This window comes from Anomaloglossus baeobatrachus, chromosome 6 (genome assembly GCF_048569485.1).
Source record: "Anomaloglossus baeobatrachus isolate aAnoBae1 chromosome 6, aAnoBae1.hap1, whole genome shotgun sequence".
NCBI lineage: Eukaryota > Metazoa > Chordata > Amphibia > Anura > Aromobatidae > Anomaloglossus > Anomaloglossus baeobatrachus.
In genome coordinates, this window is record NC_134358.1 from 273,727,002 (window position 1) to 273,745,010 (window position 18,009).

Here is an 18,009-nt window from a genome sequence, read left to right on the forward strand (position 1 = left end):
GCATTACTGCCATGAACATATGAATAAAGAGAAATTTAGCTATTGAATTGATCAATGCAATAGAGCCCCAACACTACGCCAAAGTATTTCTCTACGTTGGCGTCCCTAGCTTGTGTGTGTCCTCTCATGCAGTTGAAAAACTTACCGTGTATGGGAAGCTGAGACCCAGGCTATATATGTGTATAATGTAAATTGGCAATAGGTGTGAGTGGGGAGGGATCACAAACAAAAAACTACTAACAAATAAGGAATAACATTTGGAACACCATTCTAAGTCTAAACTGGATGCAGGAACCTAAAAAAAATCACTATATGGAGAGAAGGTATGCATACCAGTGACTATGCAATACATAGGGAATACATGTAATAGCAGACACTTTTTTGTGTTATTTTTTTTTTTATCTTCATGGTTCAACGTTCTAAACTTCTGTGAATCCCCTGTGGGTTCAAAGGGATCACCAAACATCTAGATAAATTCCTTGAGGGGTTTAGTTTCCAAAATGGGTCACTTGTAGGGGAGCTCCACTGTTTAGGCATATTATGGGGTCCCGAAACATAACATGGTGTCCGCTAATGATTCCAGCCAATTTAACTTTCAAAAATTCAAATGGCACTCCTTCCCTTCCGTGCCCTGCCATGCACCCAAGCAGTAGACTTCCACCACATGTAAGGTATCTGCATGCTCAGGAGAAATTGCACAATACATTTTATGGTGCATTTTTTCCTGATACCTTTGGAAAAATGCAAAATATGAGGCTAAAATAACATTTTTGTGGGAAAAAGTAAAATTTTCATTTTTTCCTTCTACATTGCTTGGGTTCCTGTGAAGCACGTAAAGGATTAATAAACTTCTTGGATGTGGTTTTGAGCAGTGTGAGGGGTGCAGTTTTTGGAATGGTGTCACTTTTGGGTATTTTCTGTCATCTAGGCCTCTCAAAGTCCCTTCAGATTTGACGTGGTCCCTAAAAAAAAGGTTTTGTAAATTTTGGTGGAAAAAATGAGAAATTGCTGAAGAACTTTGACCCCTGCTAACTTCCTAACAAAAAGAAAAATATGTTTGAAAGATTACGCTGATGTAAAATAGACATGTGGGACATGTTATTCAGTAACTATTTTTTGTAGCATAACTTTCTGGTTTAATGTCATAAAAATTAAAATTTTCAAAATTGCAAAATTTTAAACATTTTCACCAAATTTCCGATATTTTTACAAATAAACGCAAAAGATATCATCCTAATTTTATACCTATTTTGAAGTACAATATGTCATGAAAAATCAATCTCAGAATCATCGGGATCCTTTTAAGCGTAAAGAGTTATAACCTGTCAAAATGACACTGGTCAGAAAAAAAACAATTAGCCCGGTCACGAAGGCAAAAACAGGCTCTGGTGCAAAAAGGTTAAACAACTGTTTAAGTCTCTGTTCATATTTCTGTACTTATTTCCATTTTTTTTGTTTTGTTATAGAACATGGTCAACTGCAATGCAATCATGAATTCCCTGCTGCATCCTATCAACATAGACTGGAGCAGCAACATAGAAGAGTCAATGGAGCAGGGGTGGATGAATAACTGGCATGATTTTTCAACTAACACAAGCTAAAAACATTCTCGAAAAAACACTTTGAGGGTACACTCACACTGTCGTATGTTCTCTCATGTGTGAGAATTGGCCCAATTAAGCAAAATACTTTTGACTCGAACTCTTCTCCGAGCGTGAGCTGAGTGTTTACTGTGATCTGATACCGACACATGCAAAAATCATATCACAGGTAGAAGATGGATAACTTTAAAGGGAAGGTGTTCTGTTTTTTAATTTTTGTACTAATAATAGTGATCATGGAATCAATTATTTTTAATACAAAATTAAATTCATTGTTTATTTAGTTTTTATTTAATTCTATTTTCACTGAAACACTGGGGGCTGCTGCATGTACTCGATTGGGCTTCTGCTCCTAGCAGCTCCTCACTGCTCTGTGGTGTGATCGCCAATGGGAGGAACAGACACCAGGCTGACAGGACAGGCTGTCGGGAGCATAGGTATGAGGTGAGTGCATGCGGCTCGAAGAGGTGATCGTGGCGTGAAATCTGTAGTGCAGTGCTGAGCTATGGCTGCAGATCACTCCTCCGTGCCGCATGTCACCTCGGACCTCCAATCTCAGCGGGCAGGTACTCTTGTTAGCCTTGTGTGTCGGCAGTTCCTCTTCTCAGTGCTCAGAAAACAGTGTATGGGGCATAGAATAGAGTGGGATGGAGTGGCACAGTACAAGTGGCAAGATTGCTAAGATTTGCTAAGTGGCAAGATTGCTTTTCAATTACAGATTGCTTTCAGCAGGTGTCATGGCTTTCATTATCTTTCAGCACCTCTCTTTTTTCATGTGCTCAATTACTTCTCATTATTACTCAAGACTAGAGATGAGCCAACCCTCTAGAGTTGGTGTTCGGTTCGTCGAACGGTGCCCCGTTTGACGAGCCGTTCGACGATCCTCTTGAACCCCATTGAAAACAATGGGAGGCAATCACAAACACAAACACATTATAAATGTACAGATAAAGTTAATAAACATTGCCATAACACTTACCGGTGTCCGCGATGCGTCCTGCACTCTGTCTCCTGTCAATTTTCCTCCCAATAATCGCTGCATCCTCCCGGTAAGCAGCACTGATGATAGGACCTATCGTGACGTCAAAATAGCATGTGACCAGTCACGTGTGTATTATCTCATTGGCTACAGACTGGTAACATGGCTAGACATCATGTCCTGTCCTAGGTCCTGTCAGTGCATCTCTCCAGTACGCGGTGATCGTTTGTGTATCTCCGTGTTCCGGTGACATGCTAAATAAGCATAAGTAAAAAAAGATGGGCTTCCCTGTATTTTGATTGCCTGACATGACAGTGCTGTAAAAATAAATCATTAAAAAAAATGACGTAGTGCCCCACGGTATGTTTTATTCTCAGCGCAGTTAAAGCAGACAGCTACTGCCACCCCCATTTGCCTGGCATTACCTTGGCTGACAATCAAAATACAGGGAAGCCCATTAATTTTTTTTATTTAAAAAAATAGTTAAAAAAAAATGACGTGGGGTCCCTCCATTTTTGATAGCCAGCTAGGGTAAAGCAGACTGCTGTAGCCTGAAAACTACAGCTGGCAGCTTTACCATGGTTGGGGATCTAATGTGGAGGTCACCATTTATTTTATAAATAATAATAATTACAAAAAAAAGTAGGGTCCCCCCCAAATTGGATCACCAGCCAAGGTAAAGCGAACAGCTGTGGTCTGGTATTCTCAGAGTGGGAAGGTCCATAGTTCTTGGCACTTCACAGCCTAAAAGTAGCAGGTCGCAGGCGCCCCAGAAGTGGCGCATCCACTAGACACTAGATGCGCCAATCCTGGCGCTTCACCTCAGCTCATCCCATGCCCTGGTGTAGGGGCAAACGGGATAATAAATGGGGTTGATACTAGCTGTAAGGACACCTGACATCAAGCCCAGCAGTTTGTGATGTTATGGCATCTATCAGATACCCGACATCACAAACTGTCAGTACTAACAAAAAAAATAGACAAAAAAATGTATGTCAGAAAACACTCCCCAAAACATTCCCTCTTTCACTAATTTATTGTAAGGAAAAAAAAAATAAGGGGGTCCCACGACGACTTTGGACCATCTAGAATATGGGGGGGGACATGCTCAGGGAACATATCCCCCATTTTCTATGCGTGCAGACCTCCATGTCAGGAATGTGGGTGCAATGAATCTGCACCCACTCTCCCCGGGTCTACAGCAGCAGAGTCCATGTCGTAAGTGTTGCTACCAAAGCTGCAATGCCCTGCTCATGAGGTAAGGGCATGCCTAATCAGGAGAACTATTCTACATTTCTAAATATTGGTATTTGCTGATATTATTGCTATTCCACCTACTATATATTGGGGATAGTATCTTGGAGATAGAATACCCCTTTGAGTCCAATTATCCAGCTGAATGAATACTAAACAACAGAGCTCGCTATTTAGACATGTTTTCTTGTGGCGTATAACGGACTCTCATGTTTGGTAGTCGTTCAGCAGGGCAACTATAAAATCAAATACCTCCATTTGGAAATATAGTATAGCTCTCCTTTTCAACTATGTTCCTTATCTCATGAGCAGGGCATTGCAGTTGCTTACAGATCCATGGTTACCGCCACTCACTGTGTCTGAGCACAGGAAGTTGAGTTGACAGCCGCTCTGTGCATGCGACAGCGTCTATTGTGAGGGAGGGGACCGTGGGGGATTAACGCTGCACAGGTACCGTGGGATACCGGGGAACACCGGTGTGGTTATAGGGGGTGACCTGAGTGATCTTGGATTTCCGCGGGGGGGTCGGGGGGGCACAATGGCGACACTGGGGGACTGGAGGGGACCGGGGAGGAGATTTATCTCCCATCTGAAATGTTTGTTCATGCCAGATGGGAGATAAATAATTTTTTACCGGCACTGTCATTTTCTGTAACGTGATCATCGGTATACGGTGTATACCTGTGATCACGTGAGCGGGGACCGGAAAAAATGGCCTGAATCATGATCTCCAGGGTCTCAGCTACCCCTGAAACCCCGGAGATTTTCTGACGCTGGGGGGGCGCTATTCACTTATTTCTGCCTGCTGTTTATAAACAGCAGATCAGAATAATGCTACATTCACACGAGCGATCCATTTTTGCGGTCCTCAAAAAACATTCAGTTTTTTTCACGGGTGCATCCGTGTGGCATCTGTTTTCGTTCCGTATATGGTCTGTATGTCATCAGTTTGTCATCCGTGTGCCTTCCGTTTTTTTGCGTACTGCAAAAAAACTGAAGGAGGGAAAATACATAAATTTACCCAGGATCCATAGCTTCAACCTACATGAGGCGGTCACATGTTCACTCCAGTGCCATTTTCTACTGCTTTTCACAGCGTAGAGCACTCTGGGGATTTTTCTGTGCTTGTACACTTCATATCAGTCTTTTCTGTCATTAAAATAGCAAAAAGACTTATCATGTCCCACTCTCCTGCATTTTGTAATTTTGCACCCTTTGATGCCTATCATGTGTCACTAAGGGGTGCTTAGCCTTGTATTTAGCCAAAAAAATAAATAAATTTAAAAAAAAAATGACGTAGGGTTCCCCCTATTTTTGATAGCCAGCTAGGGTAAAGCAGATGGCTGCAGCCTGCAGACCACAGCTGGCAGCTTCACTTGGCTGGTAATCCAATACTGAGGGCACCCCACGCTGTTATTTTAAATTAAATAAATAATTTAAGAAAAAAAACACGTGGTGGTCCTCCAAAATTGGATCACCAGCCAAGGTAAAGCGGACAGCTGGGGTCTGGTATTCTCAGATTAGGGAGGTCCATGGTTCTTGGACTCTCCCCAGCCTAAAAATAGCAGGCCGCAGCCGCCCCAGAAGTGGCGTATCCATTAGATGCGCCAATCCTGCTGCTTCACTCCAGCTTATCCCGTTGCTCTGGTGCGGTGGCAAACGGGGTAATATATGGGGTTAATACCAGATGTGTAATGTCACCTAGCATCAAGCCCTGGGGTTTGTGAGGTCAGGCGTCTATCAGATACCCGATATCACCAACCCAGTCAGTAATAAAAAAAAAGATAGATGACAAACACATTTTTATTTGAAAAAAACACTCCCCAAAATATTCCCTCTTTCACCAATTTATTAGAAAGAAAAACAAATCCAGGTCTGCTGTAATCTAAGGGGTTCCCATGACGATCCATACCATGGTCAATGTTCCATTCAATGAAGAACAGAATGTTCCCCATTGGCTGGGCGAGCAATGCAGTGACCTGAGCTAACATCAATAGGTCAGCCCAGGTCAATGCAGGGCATGAAAAGTGCTGCTGTCAGGAGCGAGGTGCATTACCTGTGGTGACGATCTCCTGCACTGCTGATAGAAGAGCTGTCACTGACTTCAATGACCGCCGCCTTCACAGCCAAGTATCGCAAGAGCCTGTGACATCACTGCTAGTCACAGTCTCGGGTCGGCAGCGAGAGGAGGGGATGTGACAAGCGGCGGCTATGGAGGACAGTGACAGCTCTGAGGTCGGGAGGGCAGGACTTCATTACCGCAGGTAAGCCGAGCGGCGTAATGTGTGCGGAGTGCGAGGTGGGTGGAGCCGAGTGGGGTAATGTGTGTGGAGTGTGAGGTGGGTGGAGCCAAGTGGGTTAATGTGTGCAGAGTGTGAGGTGGGTGGAGCTAAGCGGGGTAATGTGTGCGGAGTGCGAGGTGGGTGGAGCCGAGCGGGGCCATGTGTGCGGAGTGCGAGGTGGGTGGAGCCTAGTGGCGCAATGTGTGCAGGCGGCGGAGTGCGAGGTGAGTGGAGCCTAGCGGGACCATGTGGCGCTGAGGACGTCAGTGCCGGGGACTGCATGGCTGGGGACAGGTGAGTGTGTGTGTGTGTACATGCCGCTTTGCTTGGATACCCGATATTTACTTTGGTTACCAGCTTATGCAGGCTGCCAGCGATGGCTCCCTGCACACTGTAGCTGTAAAAAACCCTGCTTTTGGTGATCGAACCATTCTCAAACGTAACTCGAACTGTCAAGCTTTTAGCAAAAAGCTCGAGTTCGAGTTCGATCTTGAGCACCCCCCCAAAATCACTCGAACATGAAATTGGCGAACCTCGAACCTCGAGCATCGCTCAACTCTACTCAAGACTACGTTTGATCCATTTTCCTGCATGGTTTGAATGAGTTATTAACATTTGGTGAAAAATTTATGTCAATAATATCCTTAGAAAATAGTTGACATGTTCAATACTTATTTTACACACTGTATACCAAAAAGGCGCCTACTATGGGTGACATATAATAGGATGAAAGACATATATTCAAGGAAGGGGCCAAAGATGGGTGATCGATTATATAGTACCAGTATGAGGGACATACAGTTGAAACCAGAAGTTTACATACTATCTAAAAAGACACATGATTACCGTTTTAGGTCAATTAGGATTACCAAAATTATTTACATTTGGGAAATGCTGGAATAATGAGAGAGAGAATGTTTTTAGGCATTTTTATTATTTTCTGCAAAGTTAAAAGTTTTCAACAAAGCCTCCTCATTTCAGGGGCTCAAAAGTAATTGGACAAATTTACTTGCCCATAAATAAAATGTTTATTTTTAATTCTTCATAGAGAATCCTTTACAGGCAATGACTGCCTGAAGTCTGGAAGTCATGGACGTCACCAAATGCTGGGTCTCTTCCTTTGTAAAGCTATTTCAGGCCTTTACTGTAGCTGACTTAAGTTGTTGCTTTTTTGTGGGTCTTTCTCCCTTAAGCCCGCTTTACACGCTACAATATATCTTACGATGTGTCGGCGGGGTCACATCGTAAGTGACGCACATCCGGCATCGTAAAGTACATTGTAGTGTGTGACAGGTACGTGCGATTGCGATTGAACGTTAAAACGTTCATCGCATACACGTCATTGAATCCTGATGAATTTCATGTCGGGTTGTTCAATGTTCCCGAGGCAGCACACATCGCAGTGTGTGACACCCCGGGAACATTGAACAGATCTTACCTGCCTCCCGCGGCTCCAGCCAGCAATGTGGAAGGAAGGAGGTGGGCAGGATGTTTACGTCCCGCTCATCTCCGCCCCTCCACTTTTATTGGCCTGCTGCCGTGTGACGTTGATGTGATGCCGAACGTCCCTCCCACTCCAGGAAGTGGACGTTCGCCGCCCACATCGAGGTCGTATGGATGGGTAAGTACGTGTGATGGGGGTTAATCGTTTGTGCGCCACGTTCAACAAATTGAACGTGCCACACATATGATTGGGGCGTTGCAAATCCCATACGATATCGTATGAGAAATTGCAACTTGTAAAGCAGGCTTTAGGTTTTCTGTTAAGTATGTGAAATACATGTTCGATGGGGTTGAGATCTGGTGATTGACTCAGCCATTGAAAAATATTCCACTTCTTTGCCTTAAAATCTCCTGGGTTGCTTTTGCAGTATATTTTAGGTCATTGTCCATCTCTTCTGTGAAGTGTCATCCAATCAACCTTGCTGCATTTGGTTGAGGTTCGCAGAAAGTGTAGCCTGTACACTTCAGATTTCATCTGCTTGCTTCTATCTTCAGTCACATCATGAATAAACACTAGTGACACAGTACCATTGAAAGCAATGCATGCCGATTCCATCACACTTCCTCTACCATGTTGTACAGAGGATGTGGTGTGATTTGGATCATGAGCCATTCCAAGCCGTCTGCATACTTTTTGATTCCCATCATTCTGGTACTGATTGATCTTAATTTCATCTGTCCATAGAATGCTTTTCCAGAACTGGGCTGGCTTCTTTAGATGCTTTTTGACAAAATCTAATCTGGACTTTCTATTTTTAAGGCTGACTAATGGTTGCACCTTGTGGTGAACCCTCTGTACTTGCACTCAGGAAGTCTTCTCTTTATGTTAGACCTAGATTCTGAAACACCTACTTTCTTGAGAGTGTTTTTTATTTGTGTGGATGTTGTAAAGGAGTTTTCCTTCACTAAGGCAAGGATTCTGTGATTATCCACCACTGCACACTAGTGATTTGCATAGAGCACTGTTCACACTAGCAGACGCACAGTGACAAACCCGCAGCCTATTAGGTGACGCCCATACTATTAGATCAGGCGGGCTGCCAAGCTGTACCCCCACTGTGCGCTACATAGGGACAGAAACTCTGATAGCAAGGCCTAACAAAAAGGGGCCTGGCTGGCTTGCATGCTTGTAGGTCCCTACACTATATATAATAAATAAAAGCAAAAAAGAATATCATTACTTACAGCAAGATGAAATTGCAGCTGTGTATTGCTCAGGCCAAAAGACAGGATTCGGCCAGGCCTTTTGGAGTAGTAGTAGTCTTTAACAAGAAACCTCCTAAATATTTTTTTTGTACAGGTTACAGCCAGGCCCCCTTTAGTTAGGCCTTGCTATCAGAGTTTCTGTCCCTATGTAGCATGCAGTGGGGGTACTGCTTGGCAGCCCGCCTGATCTAATAGTATGGGCGTCACCTAATAGGCTGTGGGTTTGTGACTGTGCGTCTGCTAGTGTGAACAGTGCTCTATGCAAGCCACCAGTGTGCAGTTTTACCATCCAGCAATCACCTCCTCCATATTTGGAAGTGAGTGTGGTTTGCTCCTCCTGCACCTGTGATGCCTCCACCTAGTGGGGGTTTAGCTGTATCCTGCTGGAGGAGTGGTCTTTTGGCCTAAGCAATATACAGCTGCAATTTCCTCTCGCTGTAATTAATGATATTCTTTTTTGATTTTATATATCATAACTGTATATTGAAAATGTTTTGGTAAACAGGTAAAATGCCAAAATTTGTGTACTGTCCAAATATTTCTTGACCTAACTGTATATACCAAAATGGGTGAAAGAACTGGGGTCATATGTACCATGATGAAGAACATACAGTGTATACCATAAAGGGTCCCAAAATGGGGAACACATATACCTGGTTAGTGGCATATATAGCAGAAAGGGAGGCATATATACTTATATACTATGATGGGGCCCAGGATGGGAGACATTATACCAGGATAGGGAAGAGTTCTGCCCAGCGCAAGAAGGAGAGATGCGTCAGTAAATTTCCAGGTGCTTTATTCTGCTTGGTTTCCAATAAAAACGGTCATATAAACATATGAACAGTCAAGACATAGTCCTCCATGGATAATGACACAACAGCGACGCGTTTCGGCTACAGGAGTGTAGCCTTTGTCAAGTGGCTTTACTATGTGAACTGAGTCCTCTTTATACCCATACATGGGAAAGTTCTCCAAACAAACAGGTGTAGATTCTTGCTGAAATCCTCAGAGTTAACCCATGATCCACTGGCTCCAGTTGTATCACAGCACATTACAGGTACATGGGTTCAAATACAATATAAAGAAAACAAGAGATATGCATATTATATAACAGTACTCTCATAACAAAAGACACTACTTGAGAGTTATATCATAATATTCATATAATAAAGGTTACATGAAAAATACATGAATATATAACAATCAGAGTGGTATGAATCATTACCAAAGAGAGTGTATCACAATACAGATGCATTATTCTAATTGCCCTGTTCCTTAAAAATGATGGAATAGCATATGTGATAAAAATTCGATACCCAACGAACAATGCACAAAAACAATTGAATCCAGAGAAAAAAAAAAAAGAGAAAATTTTAATGGGTTTATAAACCTTTACTATATCTCCGGAGCTGAAACTACTATTGTATAACAATTCTCTCGTATCAACAGACACTGCTTGAATGTTACATTATAATATTCCCATGATATAAATTACCTAGAAGATATATGCAAATGTGTAACAATCAGAGTGATGTGAACTATTGCCAAAGAGAGTATGTCACAATATGGATACATTATTATAATTGCCCTATTCACAGATATGATAGAATAACATATATAATAGATATCCCATATCCAACAGTCAATGCACTAGTACAAGTAAAAAAACCCCTCATAAATATTTTTTTTGTACAGGTTACAGCCAGGCCCCCTTTAGTTAGGCCTTGCTATCAGAGTTTCTGTCCCTATGTAGCATGCAGTGGGGGTACTGCTTGGCAGCCCGCCTGATCTAATAGTATGGGCGTCACCTAATAGGCTGTGGGTTTGTGACTGTGCGTCTGCTAGTGTGAACAGTGCTCTATGCAAGCCACCAGTGTGCAGTTTTACCATCCAGCAATCACCTCCTCCATATTTGGAAGCGAGTGTGGTTTGTTCCTCCTGCACCTGTGATGCCTCCACCTAGTGGGGGTTTAGCTGTATCCTGCTGGAGGAGTGGTCTTTTGGCCTAAGCAATATACAGCTGCAATTTCCTCTCGCTGTAAGTAATGATATTCTTTTTTGATTTTATATATCATAACTGTATATTGAAAATGTTTTGGTAAACAGGTAAAATGCCAAAATTTGTGTACTGTCCAAATATTTCTTGACCTAACTGTATATACCAAGATGGGTGAAAGAACTGGGGTCATATGTACCATGATGAAGAACATACAGTGTATACCATAAAGGGTCCCAAAATGGGGAACACATATACCTGGCTAGTGGCATATACAGCAGAAAGGGAGGCATATATACTTATATAGTATGATGGGGCCCAGGATGGGAGACATTATACCAGGATAGGGGACTTATATACTAGGATGGGGCCAAAGATGGGAACATATAAATCTGGCATGGCTGCAGGATGAGGGACATTAGTGCAGATTGGAGACTTTGATACATATTGAAGGGGGCAGGGGGGGCAACACATATGTCTTAATTAGATTTATGGTCCCCGGATGGGGGGCATATATACCAGGATGGTGTACATATGTACCTTCAAAGAAGCCAAGGATTGGAGACATAAATGTGGCACCCCAGGGTTCAGTTGCCACAAATATACCTGTACCTGGGCAGGGAAGGATCTCCACATCAGGTAATCCCACATACAACATTTCCACTCCAAGCTTGGAGGGGGAGCTCTACAAGTCGAGTTCAGGTGAGGTCCCCTTTAAAGCCAGGTTTGGAGGCGGAGTCAGAGAGACAGTTGACAGTTGGAGAAAAGGAGACTGTGCGAGCAGAGAGTGAGGGAAGACATCAAAATGGAGAGGGCAGTGCTTAGCCCGCACAAGTAACTGTGTGACCGCCTGAGGGATCAAGAGTGAGGCAAAAGAGGAGAGATCGGGGAGGTGGAGCCTGACCGGTTCATCCCCAAGGAACAGCGCTGATTATCAGACACCGGCATCTGAGATTGTGAGGGATCTAATCTGCCCAGCAATAAAGACCGGGGGCCAGGGAGACTGCAGATCTTCTGGCCGCAGCAGCACCTGAAGGCAAAGCCGCTACACAGAGCTTAGGGACCGCAGTGAGTACAGCAGTGCCCCTTAGAGAAGCTCCCGCCGCCTGCCATACAGGTGAAGACAGTGAGAGAGGGACAAGGTATAGCTACAGGCAGCCTAGTACCAAGGAGAAACAGCGCAGAAGGGAGGCCTCACAACTCACCTGGTGCAGAGATCCTGAACTGTTCCCAGATTAACCAAAAACTGTATCATCAGAAACTGAACCCATTTTTAATAACACCTGCAAGTAAAATCTGGTCAGAGATAATGAATTGGTGTGACGCACTTTATTTCTTTCATCTGAGGAGCCATAGGCTGCTGCACTAAAGTGACAGTTGAAAAGGCTGTGACGAAAAACCGCCATATCTGTGTACTACTAAAACTGCCCTGGGTACCCCGCTTCACCTACGGGAAGCGTAAACAACTGGCTGCCTAACCATCACCCCAGAGGTCTGACCTGCAGCCCCAGTAACCATACTGGAACCGTAGGTGGCGTCACAAAATACTTTTATTTATTTATTTATTTACTTATTTTTTTATTTTATTTTTTTTTAATTTTTAATATTTATTGACTTTCAGCGACCACCAGGGCCACGGAACCGGGCACAGGCCCCCGTGACATAATCCCATTAACCAACACCCGGAACCGAGTACCCCACGGCCCTGGGGCGGGTCATATATACCTGGAAAGCACCCTGGATGATGGGCATATATGCCGGGAAGGTGAGAGTATGGGGTACATACATATCAGCAAAGGGCCCAGGATGGTTGATCATATATTACAGAATTTTGGACATATGTACCTGGAATGTAGTACAGAATGGGGGATAATGGTACATAATGAAACGTTCATTTTATTTAGAATGCTACAAGGGCAATACATCTGACTGTCAGGCAAAAGGAGCTGGTCCTAATTTTTCACGGGGACCTATAGGACTCCAGTTATGCCACTGTCTGTACCCCTTCCTTCTTTGCCCTTATCTAAATATTATACATAATTTTAAATATAGAAATACAGTTTGATGACAAACTAAAGCAGAATTTATGAAAAAAAATAAGAACAATTAGAAAGCAGGCAAGATGAAGACAAAAATTGAGATGCATTCCGACAAGAAGCAAATTGTTTGACAATGATATCTGTTAGACTTTGATTACATGTACTTATTATTGGTTCCATAACTTCTTTAGAAAAGTAGTAGGTTGAAATGGGTTAATTATATTTGTATAAATACAGTCTACATATAGTAAGTAATGGGTCAATGCATAGAATATTATAGAAAAGAAATAATTGCAACTTTGCATTCATGGAATGACGTATACATTATACTACTTTGCTATTACCTTAGTTGTATTGTTGTCAAGCTGCAGTGTTTCAATCAGCATTGTGATTGCTTCCATTAATTTTCTATTTAGTTATGCATAATAATAGTTGTATGGGTATAGAAGTAGTTTCATATAACTCCTTGTCTATTAAACTTATAACTGGACATTAATTTTAAAATGTATTAAAGCAATACAATAAATCATTTAATATGAAAAAAACCCTGTATATATAACAACTTTGTTTTAACCCCTTGAAGACTGCAACAATTTTTATTCTTACATTCTCTTTTTTTTCTCTTCTTCCAGGAGCCATAATGAAATTCCCAAATGATGGATTGTTGCTTGGCGGGACATGTTGTAGATTTGATTGCTATTGTCCAATTTACTATATAATGTATAAAAAATTATTTAAAAAATCCCAGGTAGAGTAAAATGGTAATATAAAAAAAAACCCTCTGCAATTCCGCAGATCTGATATTATTTTAGTTCGCTTTTTAAGTGTTTATTTGACCTGGCAATATAATTCTCCAGGTCTGCCTGCTTACTGTAATACCAAGCACAAACAGGTTTTTTTTGCTATTTTAGGCCCCCTTCACACGTCAGTGATTTTGGTGTGTATGTAACCATTGTTATACGCACCGGAATCACTGACATATGCAGATCCATTAAATTCAATGGGTCTGCACCTACATCAATGATTTATCACAGCCCGTGTGTCCGTGCGGTGCACATGCCTGTCCTTGTGTTCTGCATGGAGAAAAGTCTGTTATTCTCCACCACCACTGACGTCACATGGACCACACAGTGGTGTGATCTATGTGACACATACCAGAAAAAACACGTTCTGTGAAATAAAATGCTCTTCTATACTCACCTGTCTCCAGCATCTTTGGTGCTGCTGTCTCCTGCTACAGAGCCCCCTCATTATGCTCAATGCATAGTCACTACACCACAGACCCGGAAGTAAGGGGCACTTTGCACACTGCGACATCGCAGGTGCGATGTCGGTGGGGTCAAATTGAAAATGACGCACTTCCGGCATCGCATGCGACATCGCAGTGTGTAAAGGCTGGATGATACGATTAACGAGCGCAAAAGCGTCGTAATCGTATCATCGGTGCAGCGTCGGCGTAATCCATGATTACGCTGACGCAATGGTCCGATGTTGTTCCTCGCTCCTGCGGCAGCACACATCGCTGTGTGTGAAGTCACAGGAGCGAGGAACGTCTCCTACCGGCCTCACTGCGGCTTCCGTAGGATATGCGGAAGGAAGGAGGTGGGCAGGATGTTTACATCCTGCTCATCTCCGCCCCTCCGCTCTGATTGGCCGCCTGCCGTGTGACGTCGCAGTGACGCCGCACGACCCGCCCCCTTAACAAGGAGGCGGGTCGCCGGCCACAGGGACGTCGCACGGCAGGTGAGTGTGTGTGTGAAACTGGCGTAGCGATAACTTTCGCTACGCCAGCTATCACCACATATCACTGCTGCGACGGGGGCGGGCACTATCGCACTCGGCATCGCAGCATCGGCCTGCGATGTCGTAGTGTGCAAAGCCCGCCTAAGTGTGACCGCAGATCTGGAGACATCAGCACTATGGACAGCAGCAGCATGGACAAGTGAGTATAAAGTGTTTGCTCTCCATGTGCTATTACGAAAAGCATACAAAGAACACACATGTGCTAAAATCATGGCAAATGTAGGGCCATACACATCTTCAACACATCAGTGAAAAACGTGTGTGTTTTTCACCGACATGGGACTACACTGAAGATATAACACTTTGATACAATGTAAAGTAGTCAGTGTGCAGATTGTATAACAGTGTAAATTTGGTGTGCAATTTAAGTAACTCTAAACTGTTGCCAACCAAATCGAGTACAACCCTAAGTGAAAATGGAAATTGTGGTCAATTAGCCATTTTGCCTCCCTGCTGTCATGTGACTTATGAGTGTTAAAAGGTCTCAAGTATGAATGCGTTAAATTTGCTGTTATCGCTTACCAAATCTTTCATGTTAGTCCCTGGAAGTTCAACAGGTCACCTTATAGCAAAGAATTCTCTGAGGATCTGATGAAAACAATTGTTGCTTTCCATAAAGATGGCCTAGGCTATGAGAAGATTGCAAACACTTTGAAACTGAGCTGCAGCATGGTGGCCAAGACCAAGCACTGGTTTAACAAAATATGTTCCTCTCATAACAGCCCTTGTCGTAGTCGACCAAAGAAGTTGAGTGCACATGCTCAACATCATATTAAGAGATTGTCTTTTCAAATAGACACATCACTCATGTGATCATGCCAGCATTACTGCAGAGGTTAAATGGAGGGGTGGTCAGCCTGTCAGTGCTGAAAATTGTATCAAATTGGACTGCAGAAAGAAGCCTCTTCTAAAGATGATGTACAAGTAAGTCCTCAAACAGTTTGTTGAAGACAAGAAGACACACACAGACAAGTGTGTGTCTGTGTGTGTGTGTGTGTGTGTGTGTGTGTGTGTGTGTGTGTGTTGAAAACCAGGTTAGGAGTAAAAAGACAAATGTTTTTTGCCTACATTCAAGCATGGTGGAGGGAGTGTAATGGTTTGTGGCTGCAAGAGTGCCGCCGTCTGTAGTGAGCTACAGTTCATTGAGGGAACAATGAATGCCAACATGTATTGTTACATACTAACAATTAAGCAGTCAAATCCCTATTCCCTAATACATGTGGTAGCATTGCAACCGACAATGATGAAGTTCCCATATCTTCCCCCCCAGTACTTAAAGTATTGCAACTGAGCTGCTAGGCAGTACAGAAATGAGTCAGGAACTGCCAACCCCCTACTAGCTTTAGATTTTTGCAGTGTCTGCAATTTGATCCATGCAATTCCCTTTATCCAGATTAGCTCTCTGAAAATACTGTTACTCCTGTAAAGTAAGCATTTAGGGAGCCATATTGATGTATTGTGTAACAAGTAGATGGTTTGTGGCATAAGAATCCTTTTTGTCAGATTGGCGCTCCCAATTACTGAAACAGGAGTTTGCACCAGGAACTTATTTAGGCGTGGGGTGATATTTATTTTATCATACTTTGTTGCCTGCTCATTTATCCAAATGCCCAAGTATCCAGCGGTGGATGCAGCGGTGGCCGCGGGTAACCTCAGTGACAGCTCAGCTGATCGCGCTACTCACCGCTGCTCCTCTCACCTCCACGCAGCAACTGAGGTGAGTAGCGCGATCAGCTGAGCTGTCACTGAGGTTACCCGCGGCCACCGCTGCATCCACCGCTGGATCCAGTGACAGCGGGTAACCTCAGTGACAGCTCAGCCGATCGCGCGGCTGTCTTCATTTGCTGTGTGGAGGTGACCGGAGCGGCTGTGTCTGCTGCAGCTCTGGTCACCTCCATGCAGCAGCGCTGGATGCGATGCTGGACCATTCTGGAGTATGCTGGACATGGAGGGCTTTTTGGGGTTGATTAAAGTGGTTAACCAGGGTATATGTTTGTGTTTTTTATTTCTAATTATAGGATTTTTTCGGGCGTGTGTGTGTTTATTTACTGTAATTTACAGATTAATCATGGAAGGTGTCTCATAGACGCCTGACATGATTAATCTAGGACTTATTGGCAGCTATGGGCTGCCAATAACTCCTTATTACCCCGATTTGCCAACGCACCAGGGCAAATCGGGAAGAGCCGGGTACAGTCCCAGAACTGTCGCATATAATGTATGCGGCAATTCTGGGCGGCTGTTGGCTGATATTGTTAGGCTGGGGGGCTCCCCATAACGTGGAGCTCCCCATTCTGAGAATACCAGCCTTCAGCCGTATGGCTTTATCTGGCTCGTTTTAAAATTGGGGGGGACCGCACGCCGTTTTTTTTAATTATTTAATTATTTATTTCACTGCACAGTATAGACACGCCCACCGGCTGCTGTGATTGGGTGCAGTGTGACACCTGTCACTCAGCGTGGGGGCGTGTCTCACTGTAACCAATCATAGGCGCCGGTGGGCGGGGAAAGCAGGGAATACGAGATTGTTTAATGGGCGGCCGGCTTTTTCAAAACAGTAAAAGCCGCCGGAGCAGTGTGAATGCCGTGCAGAGCCGGGCCGGGGATCGGAGATCGGTGAGTATGAGAGAGGGGGTAAGAGGGATAGACTGACATGGACAGAGAGAGAGGGATAGAGATAGTGACAGACTGACAGAGATTAGTGAATGACAGACATTGTGAGGCGCTTCAGAACGCAGCTTTTCAGCTGTGCTCTGAAGCAGACCTTTTTTAAGCCGCGGTGTAGAGCGCACACCTGCGCACATAGCCTCAGACATCAAAATCGTATGAGGGATGTCACACGTTTCAATTGACTAGGTTCATACAACAAAACGTCCAATGTATGAGGAATAAACGACGTGTATGCGATCACCGTATTTTCGTTCAATCTTGATTGCACGTAGGTGTCACACGCAAATACGTCACGAACGATGCAGGATGTGCATCACTTACAACTTGACCCCGACGACGGATTGAAAGATTTATTGAAGCGTGTAAAGCAGGCATAAAATGATCATCTTCCGAGGGTAATTTAAAGATTAAATTTAAATAAAATTGTCAAATATATATAGCCGTGACTTGTTTGACATGAAACCCATTTGATCTGGGAGTATAATCACCTTAGATAATCGATTAGCTAAGGCCTTTGCAAATATTTTAATATCAATAGGCAATAGAGAGATTGGACGATAGGATTTCAGGAGACTGGGTTCTTTATCCTGTTTAAGGATCACTACTATTGTTGCCTCGTTCATGGAGGGTAGAAGTCTCCCATCTGCAAAAGCAGTATTAACTACCACCAGCA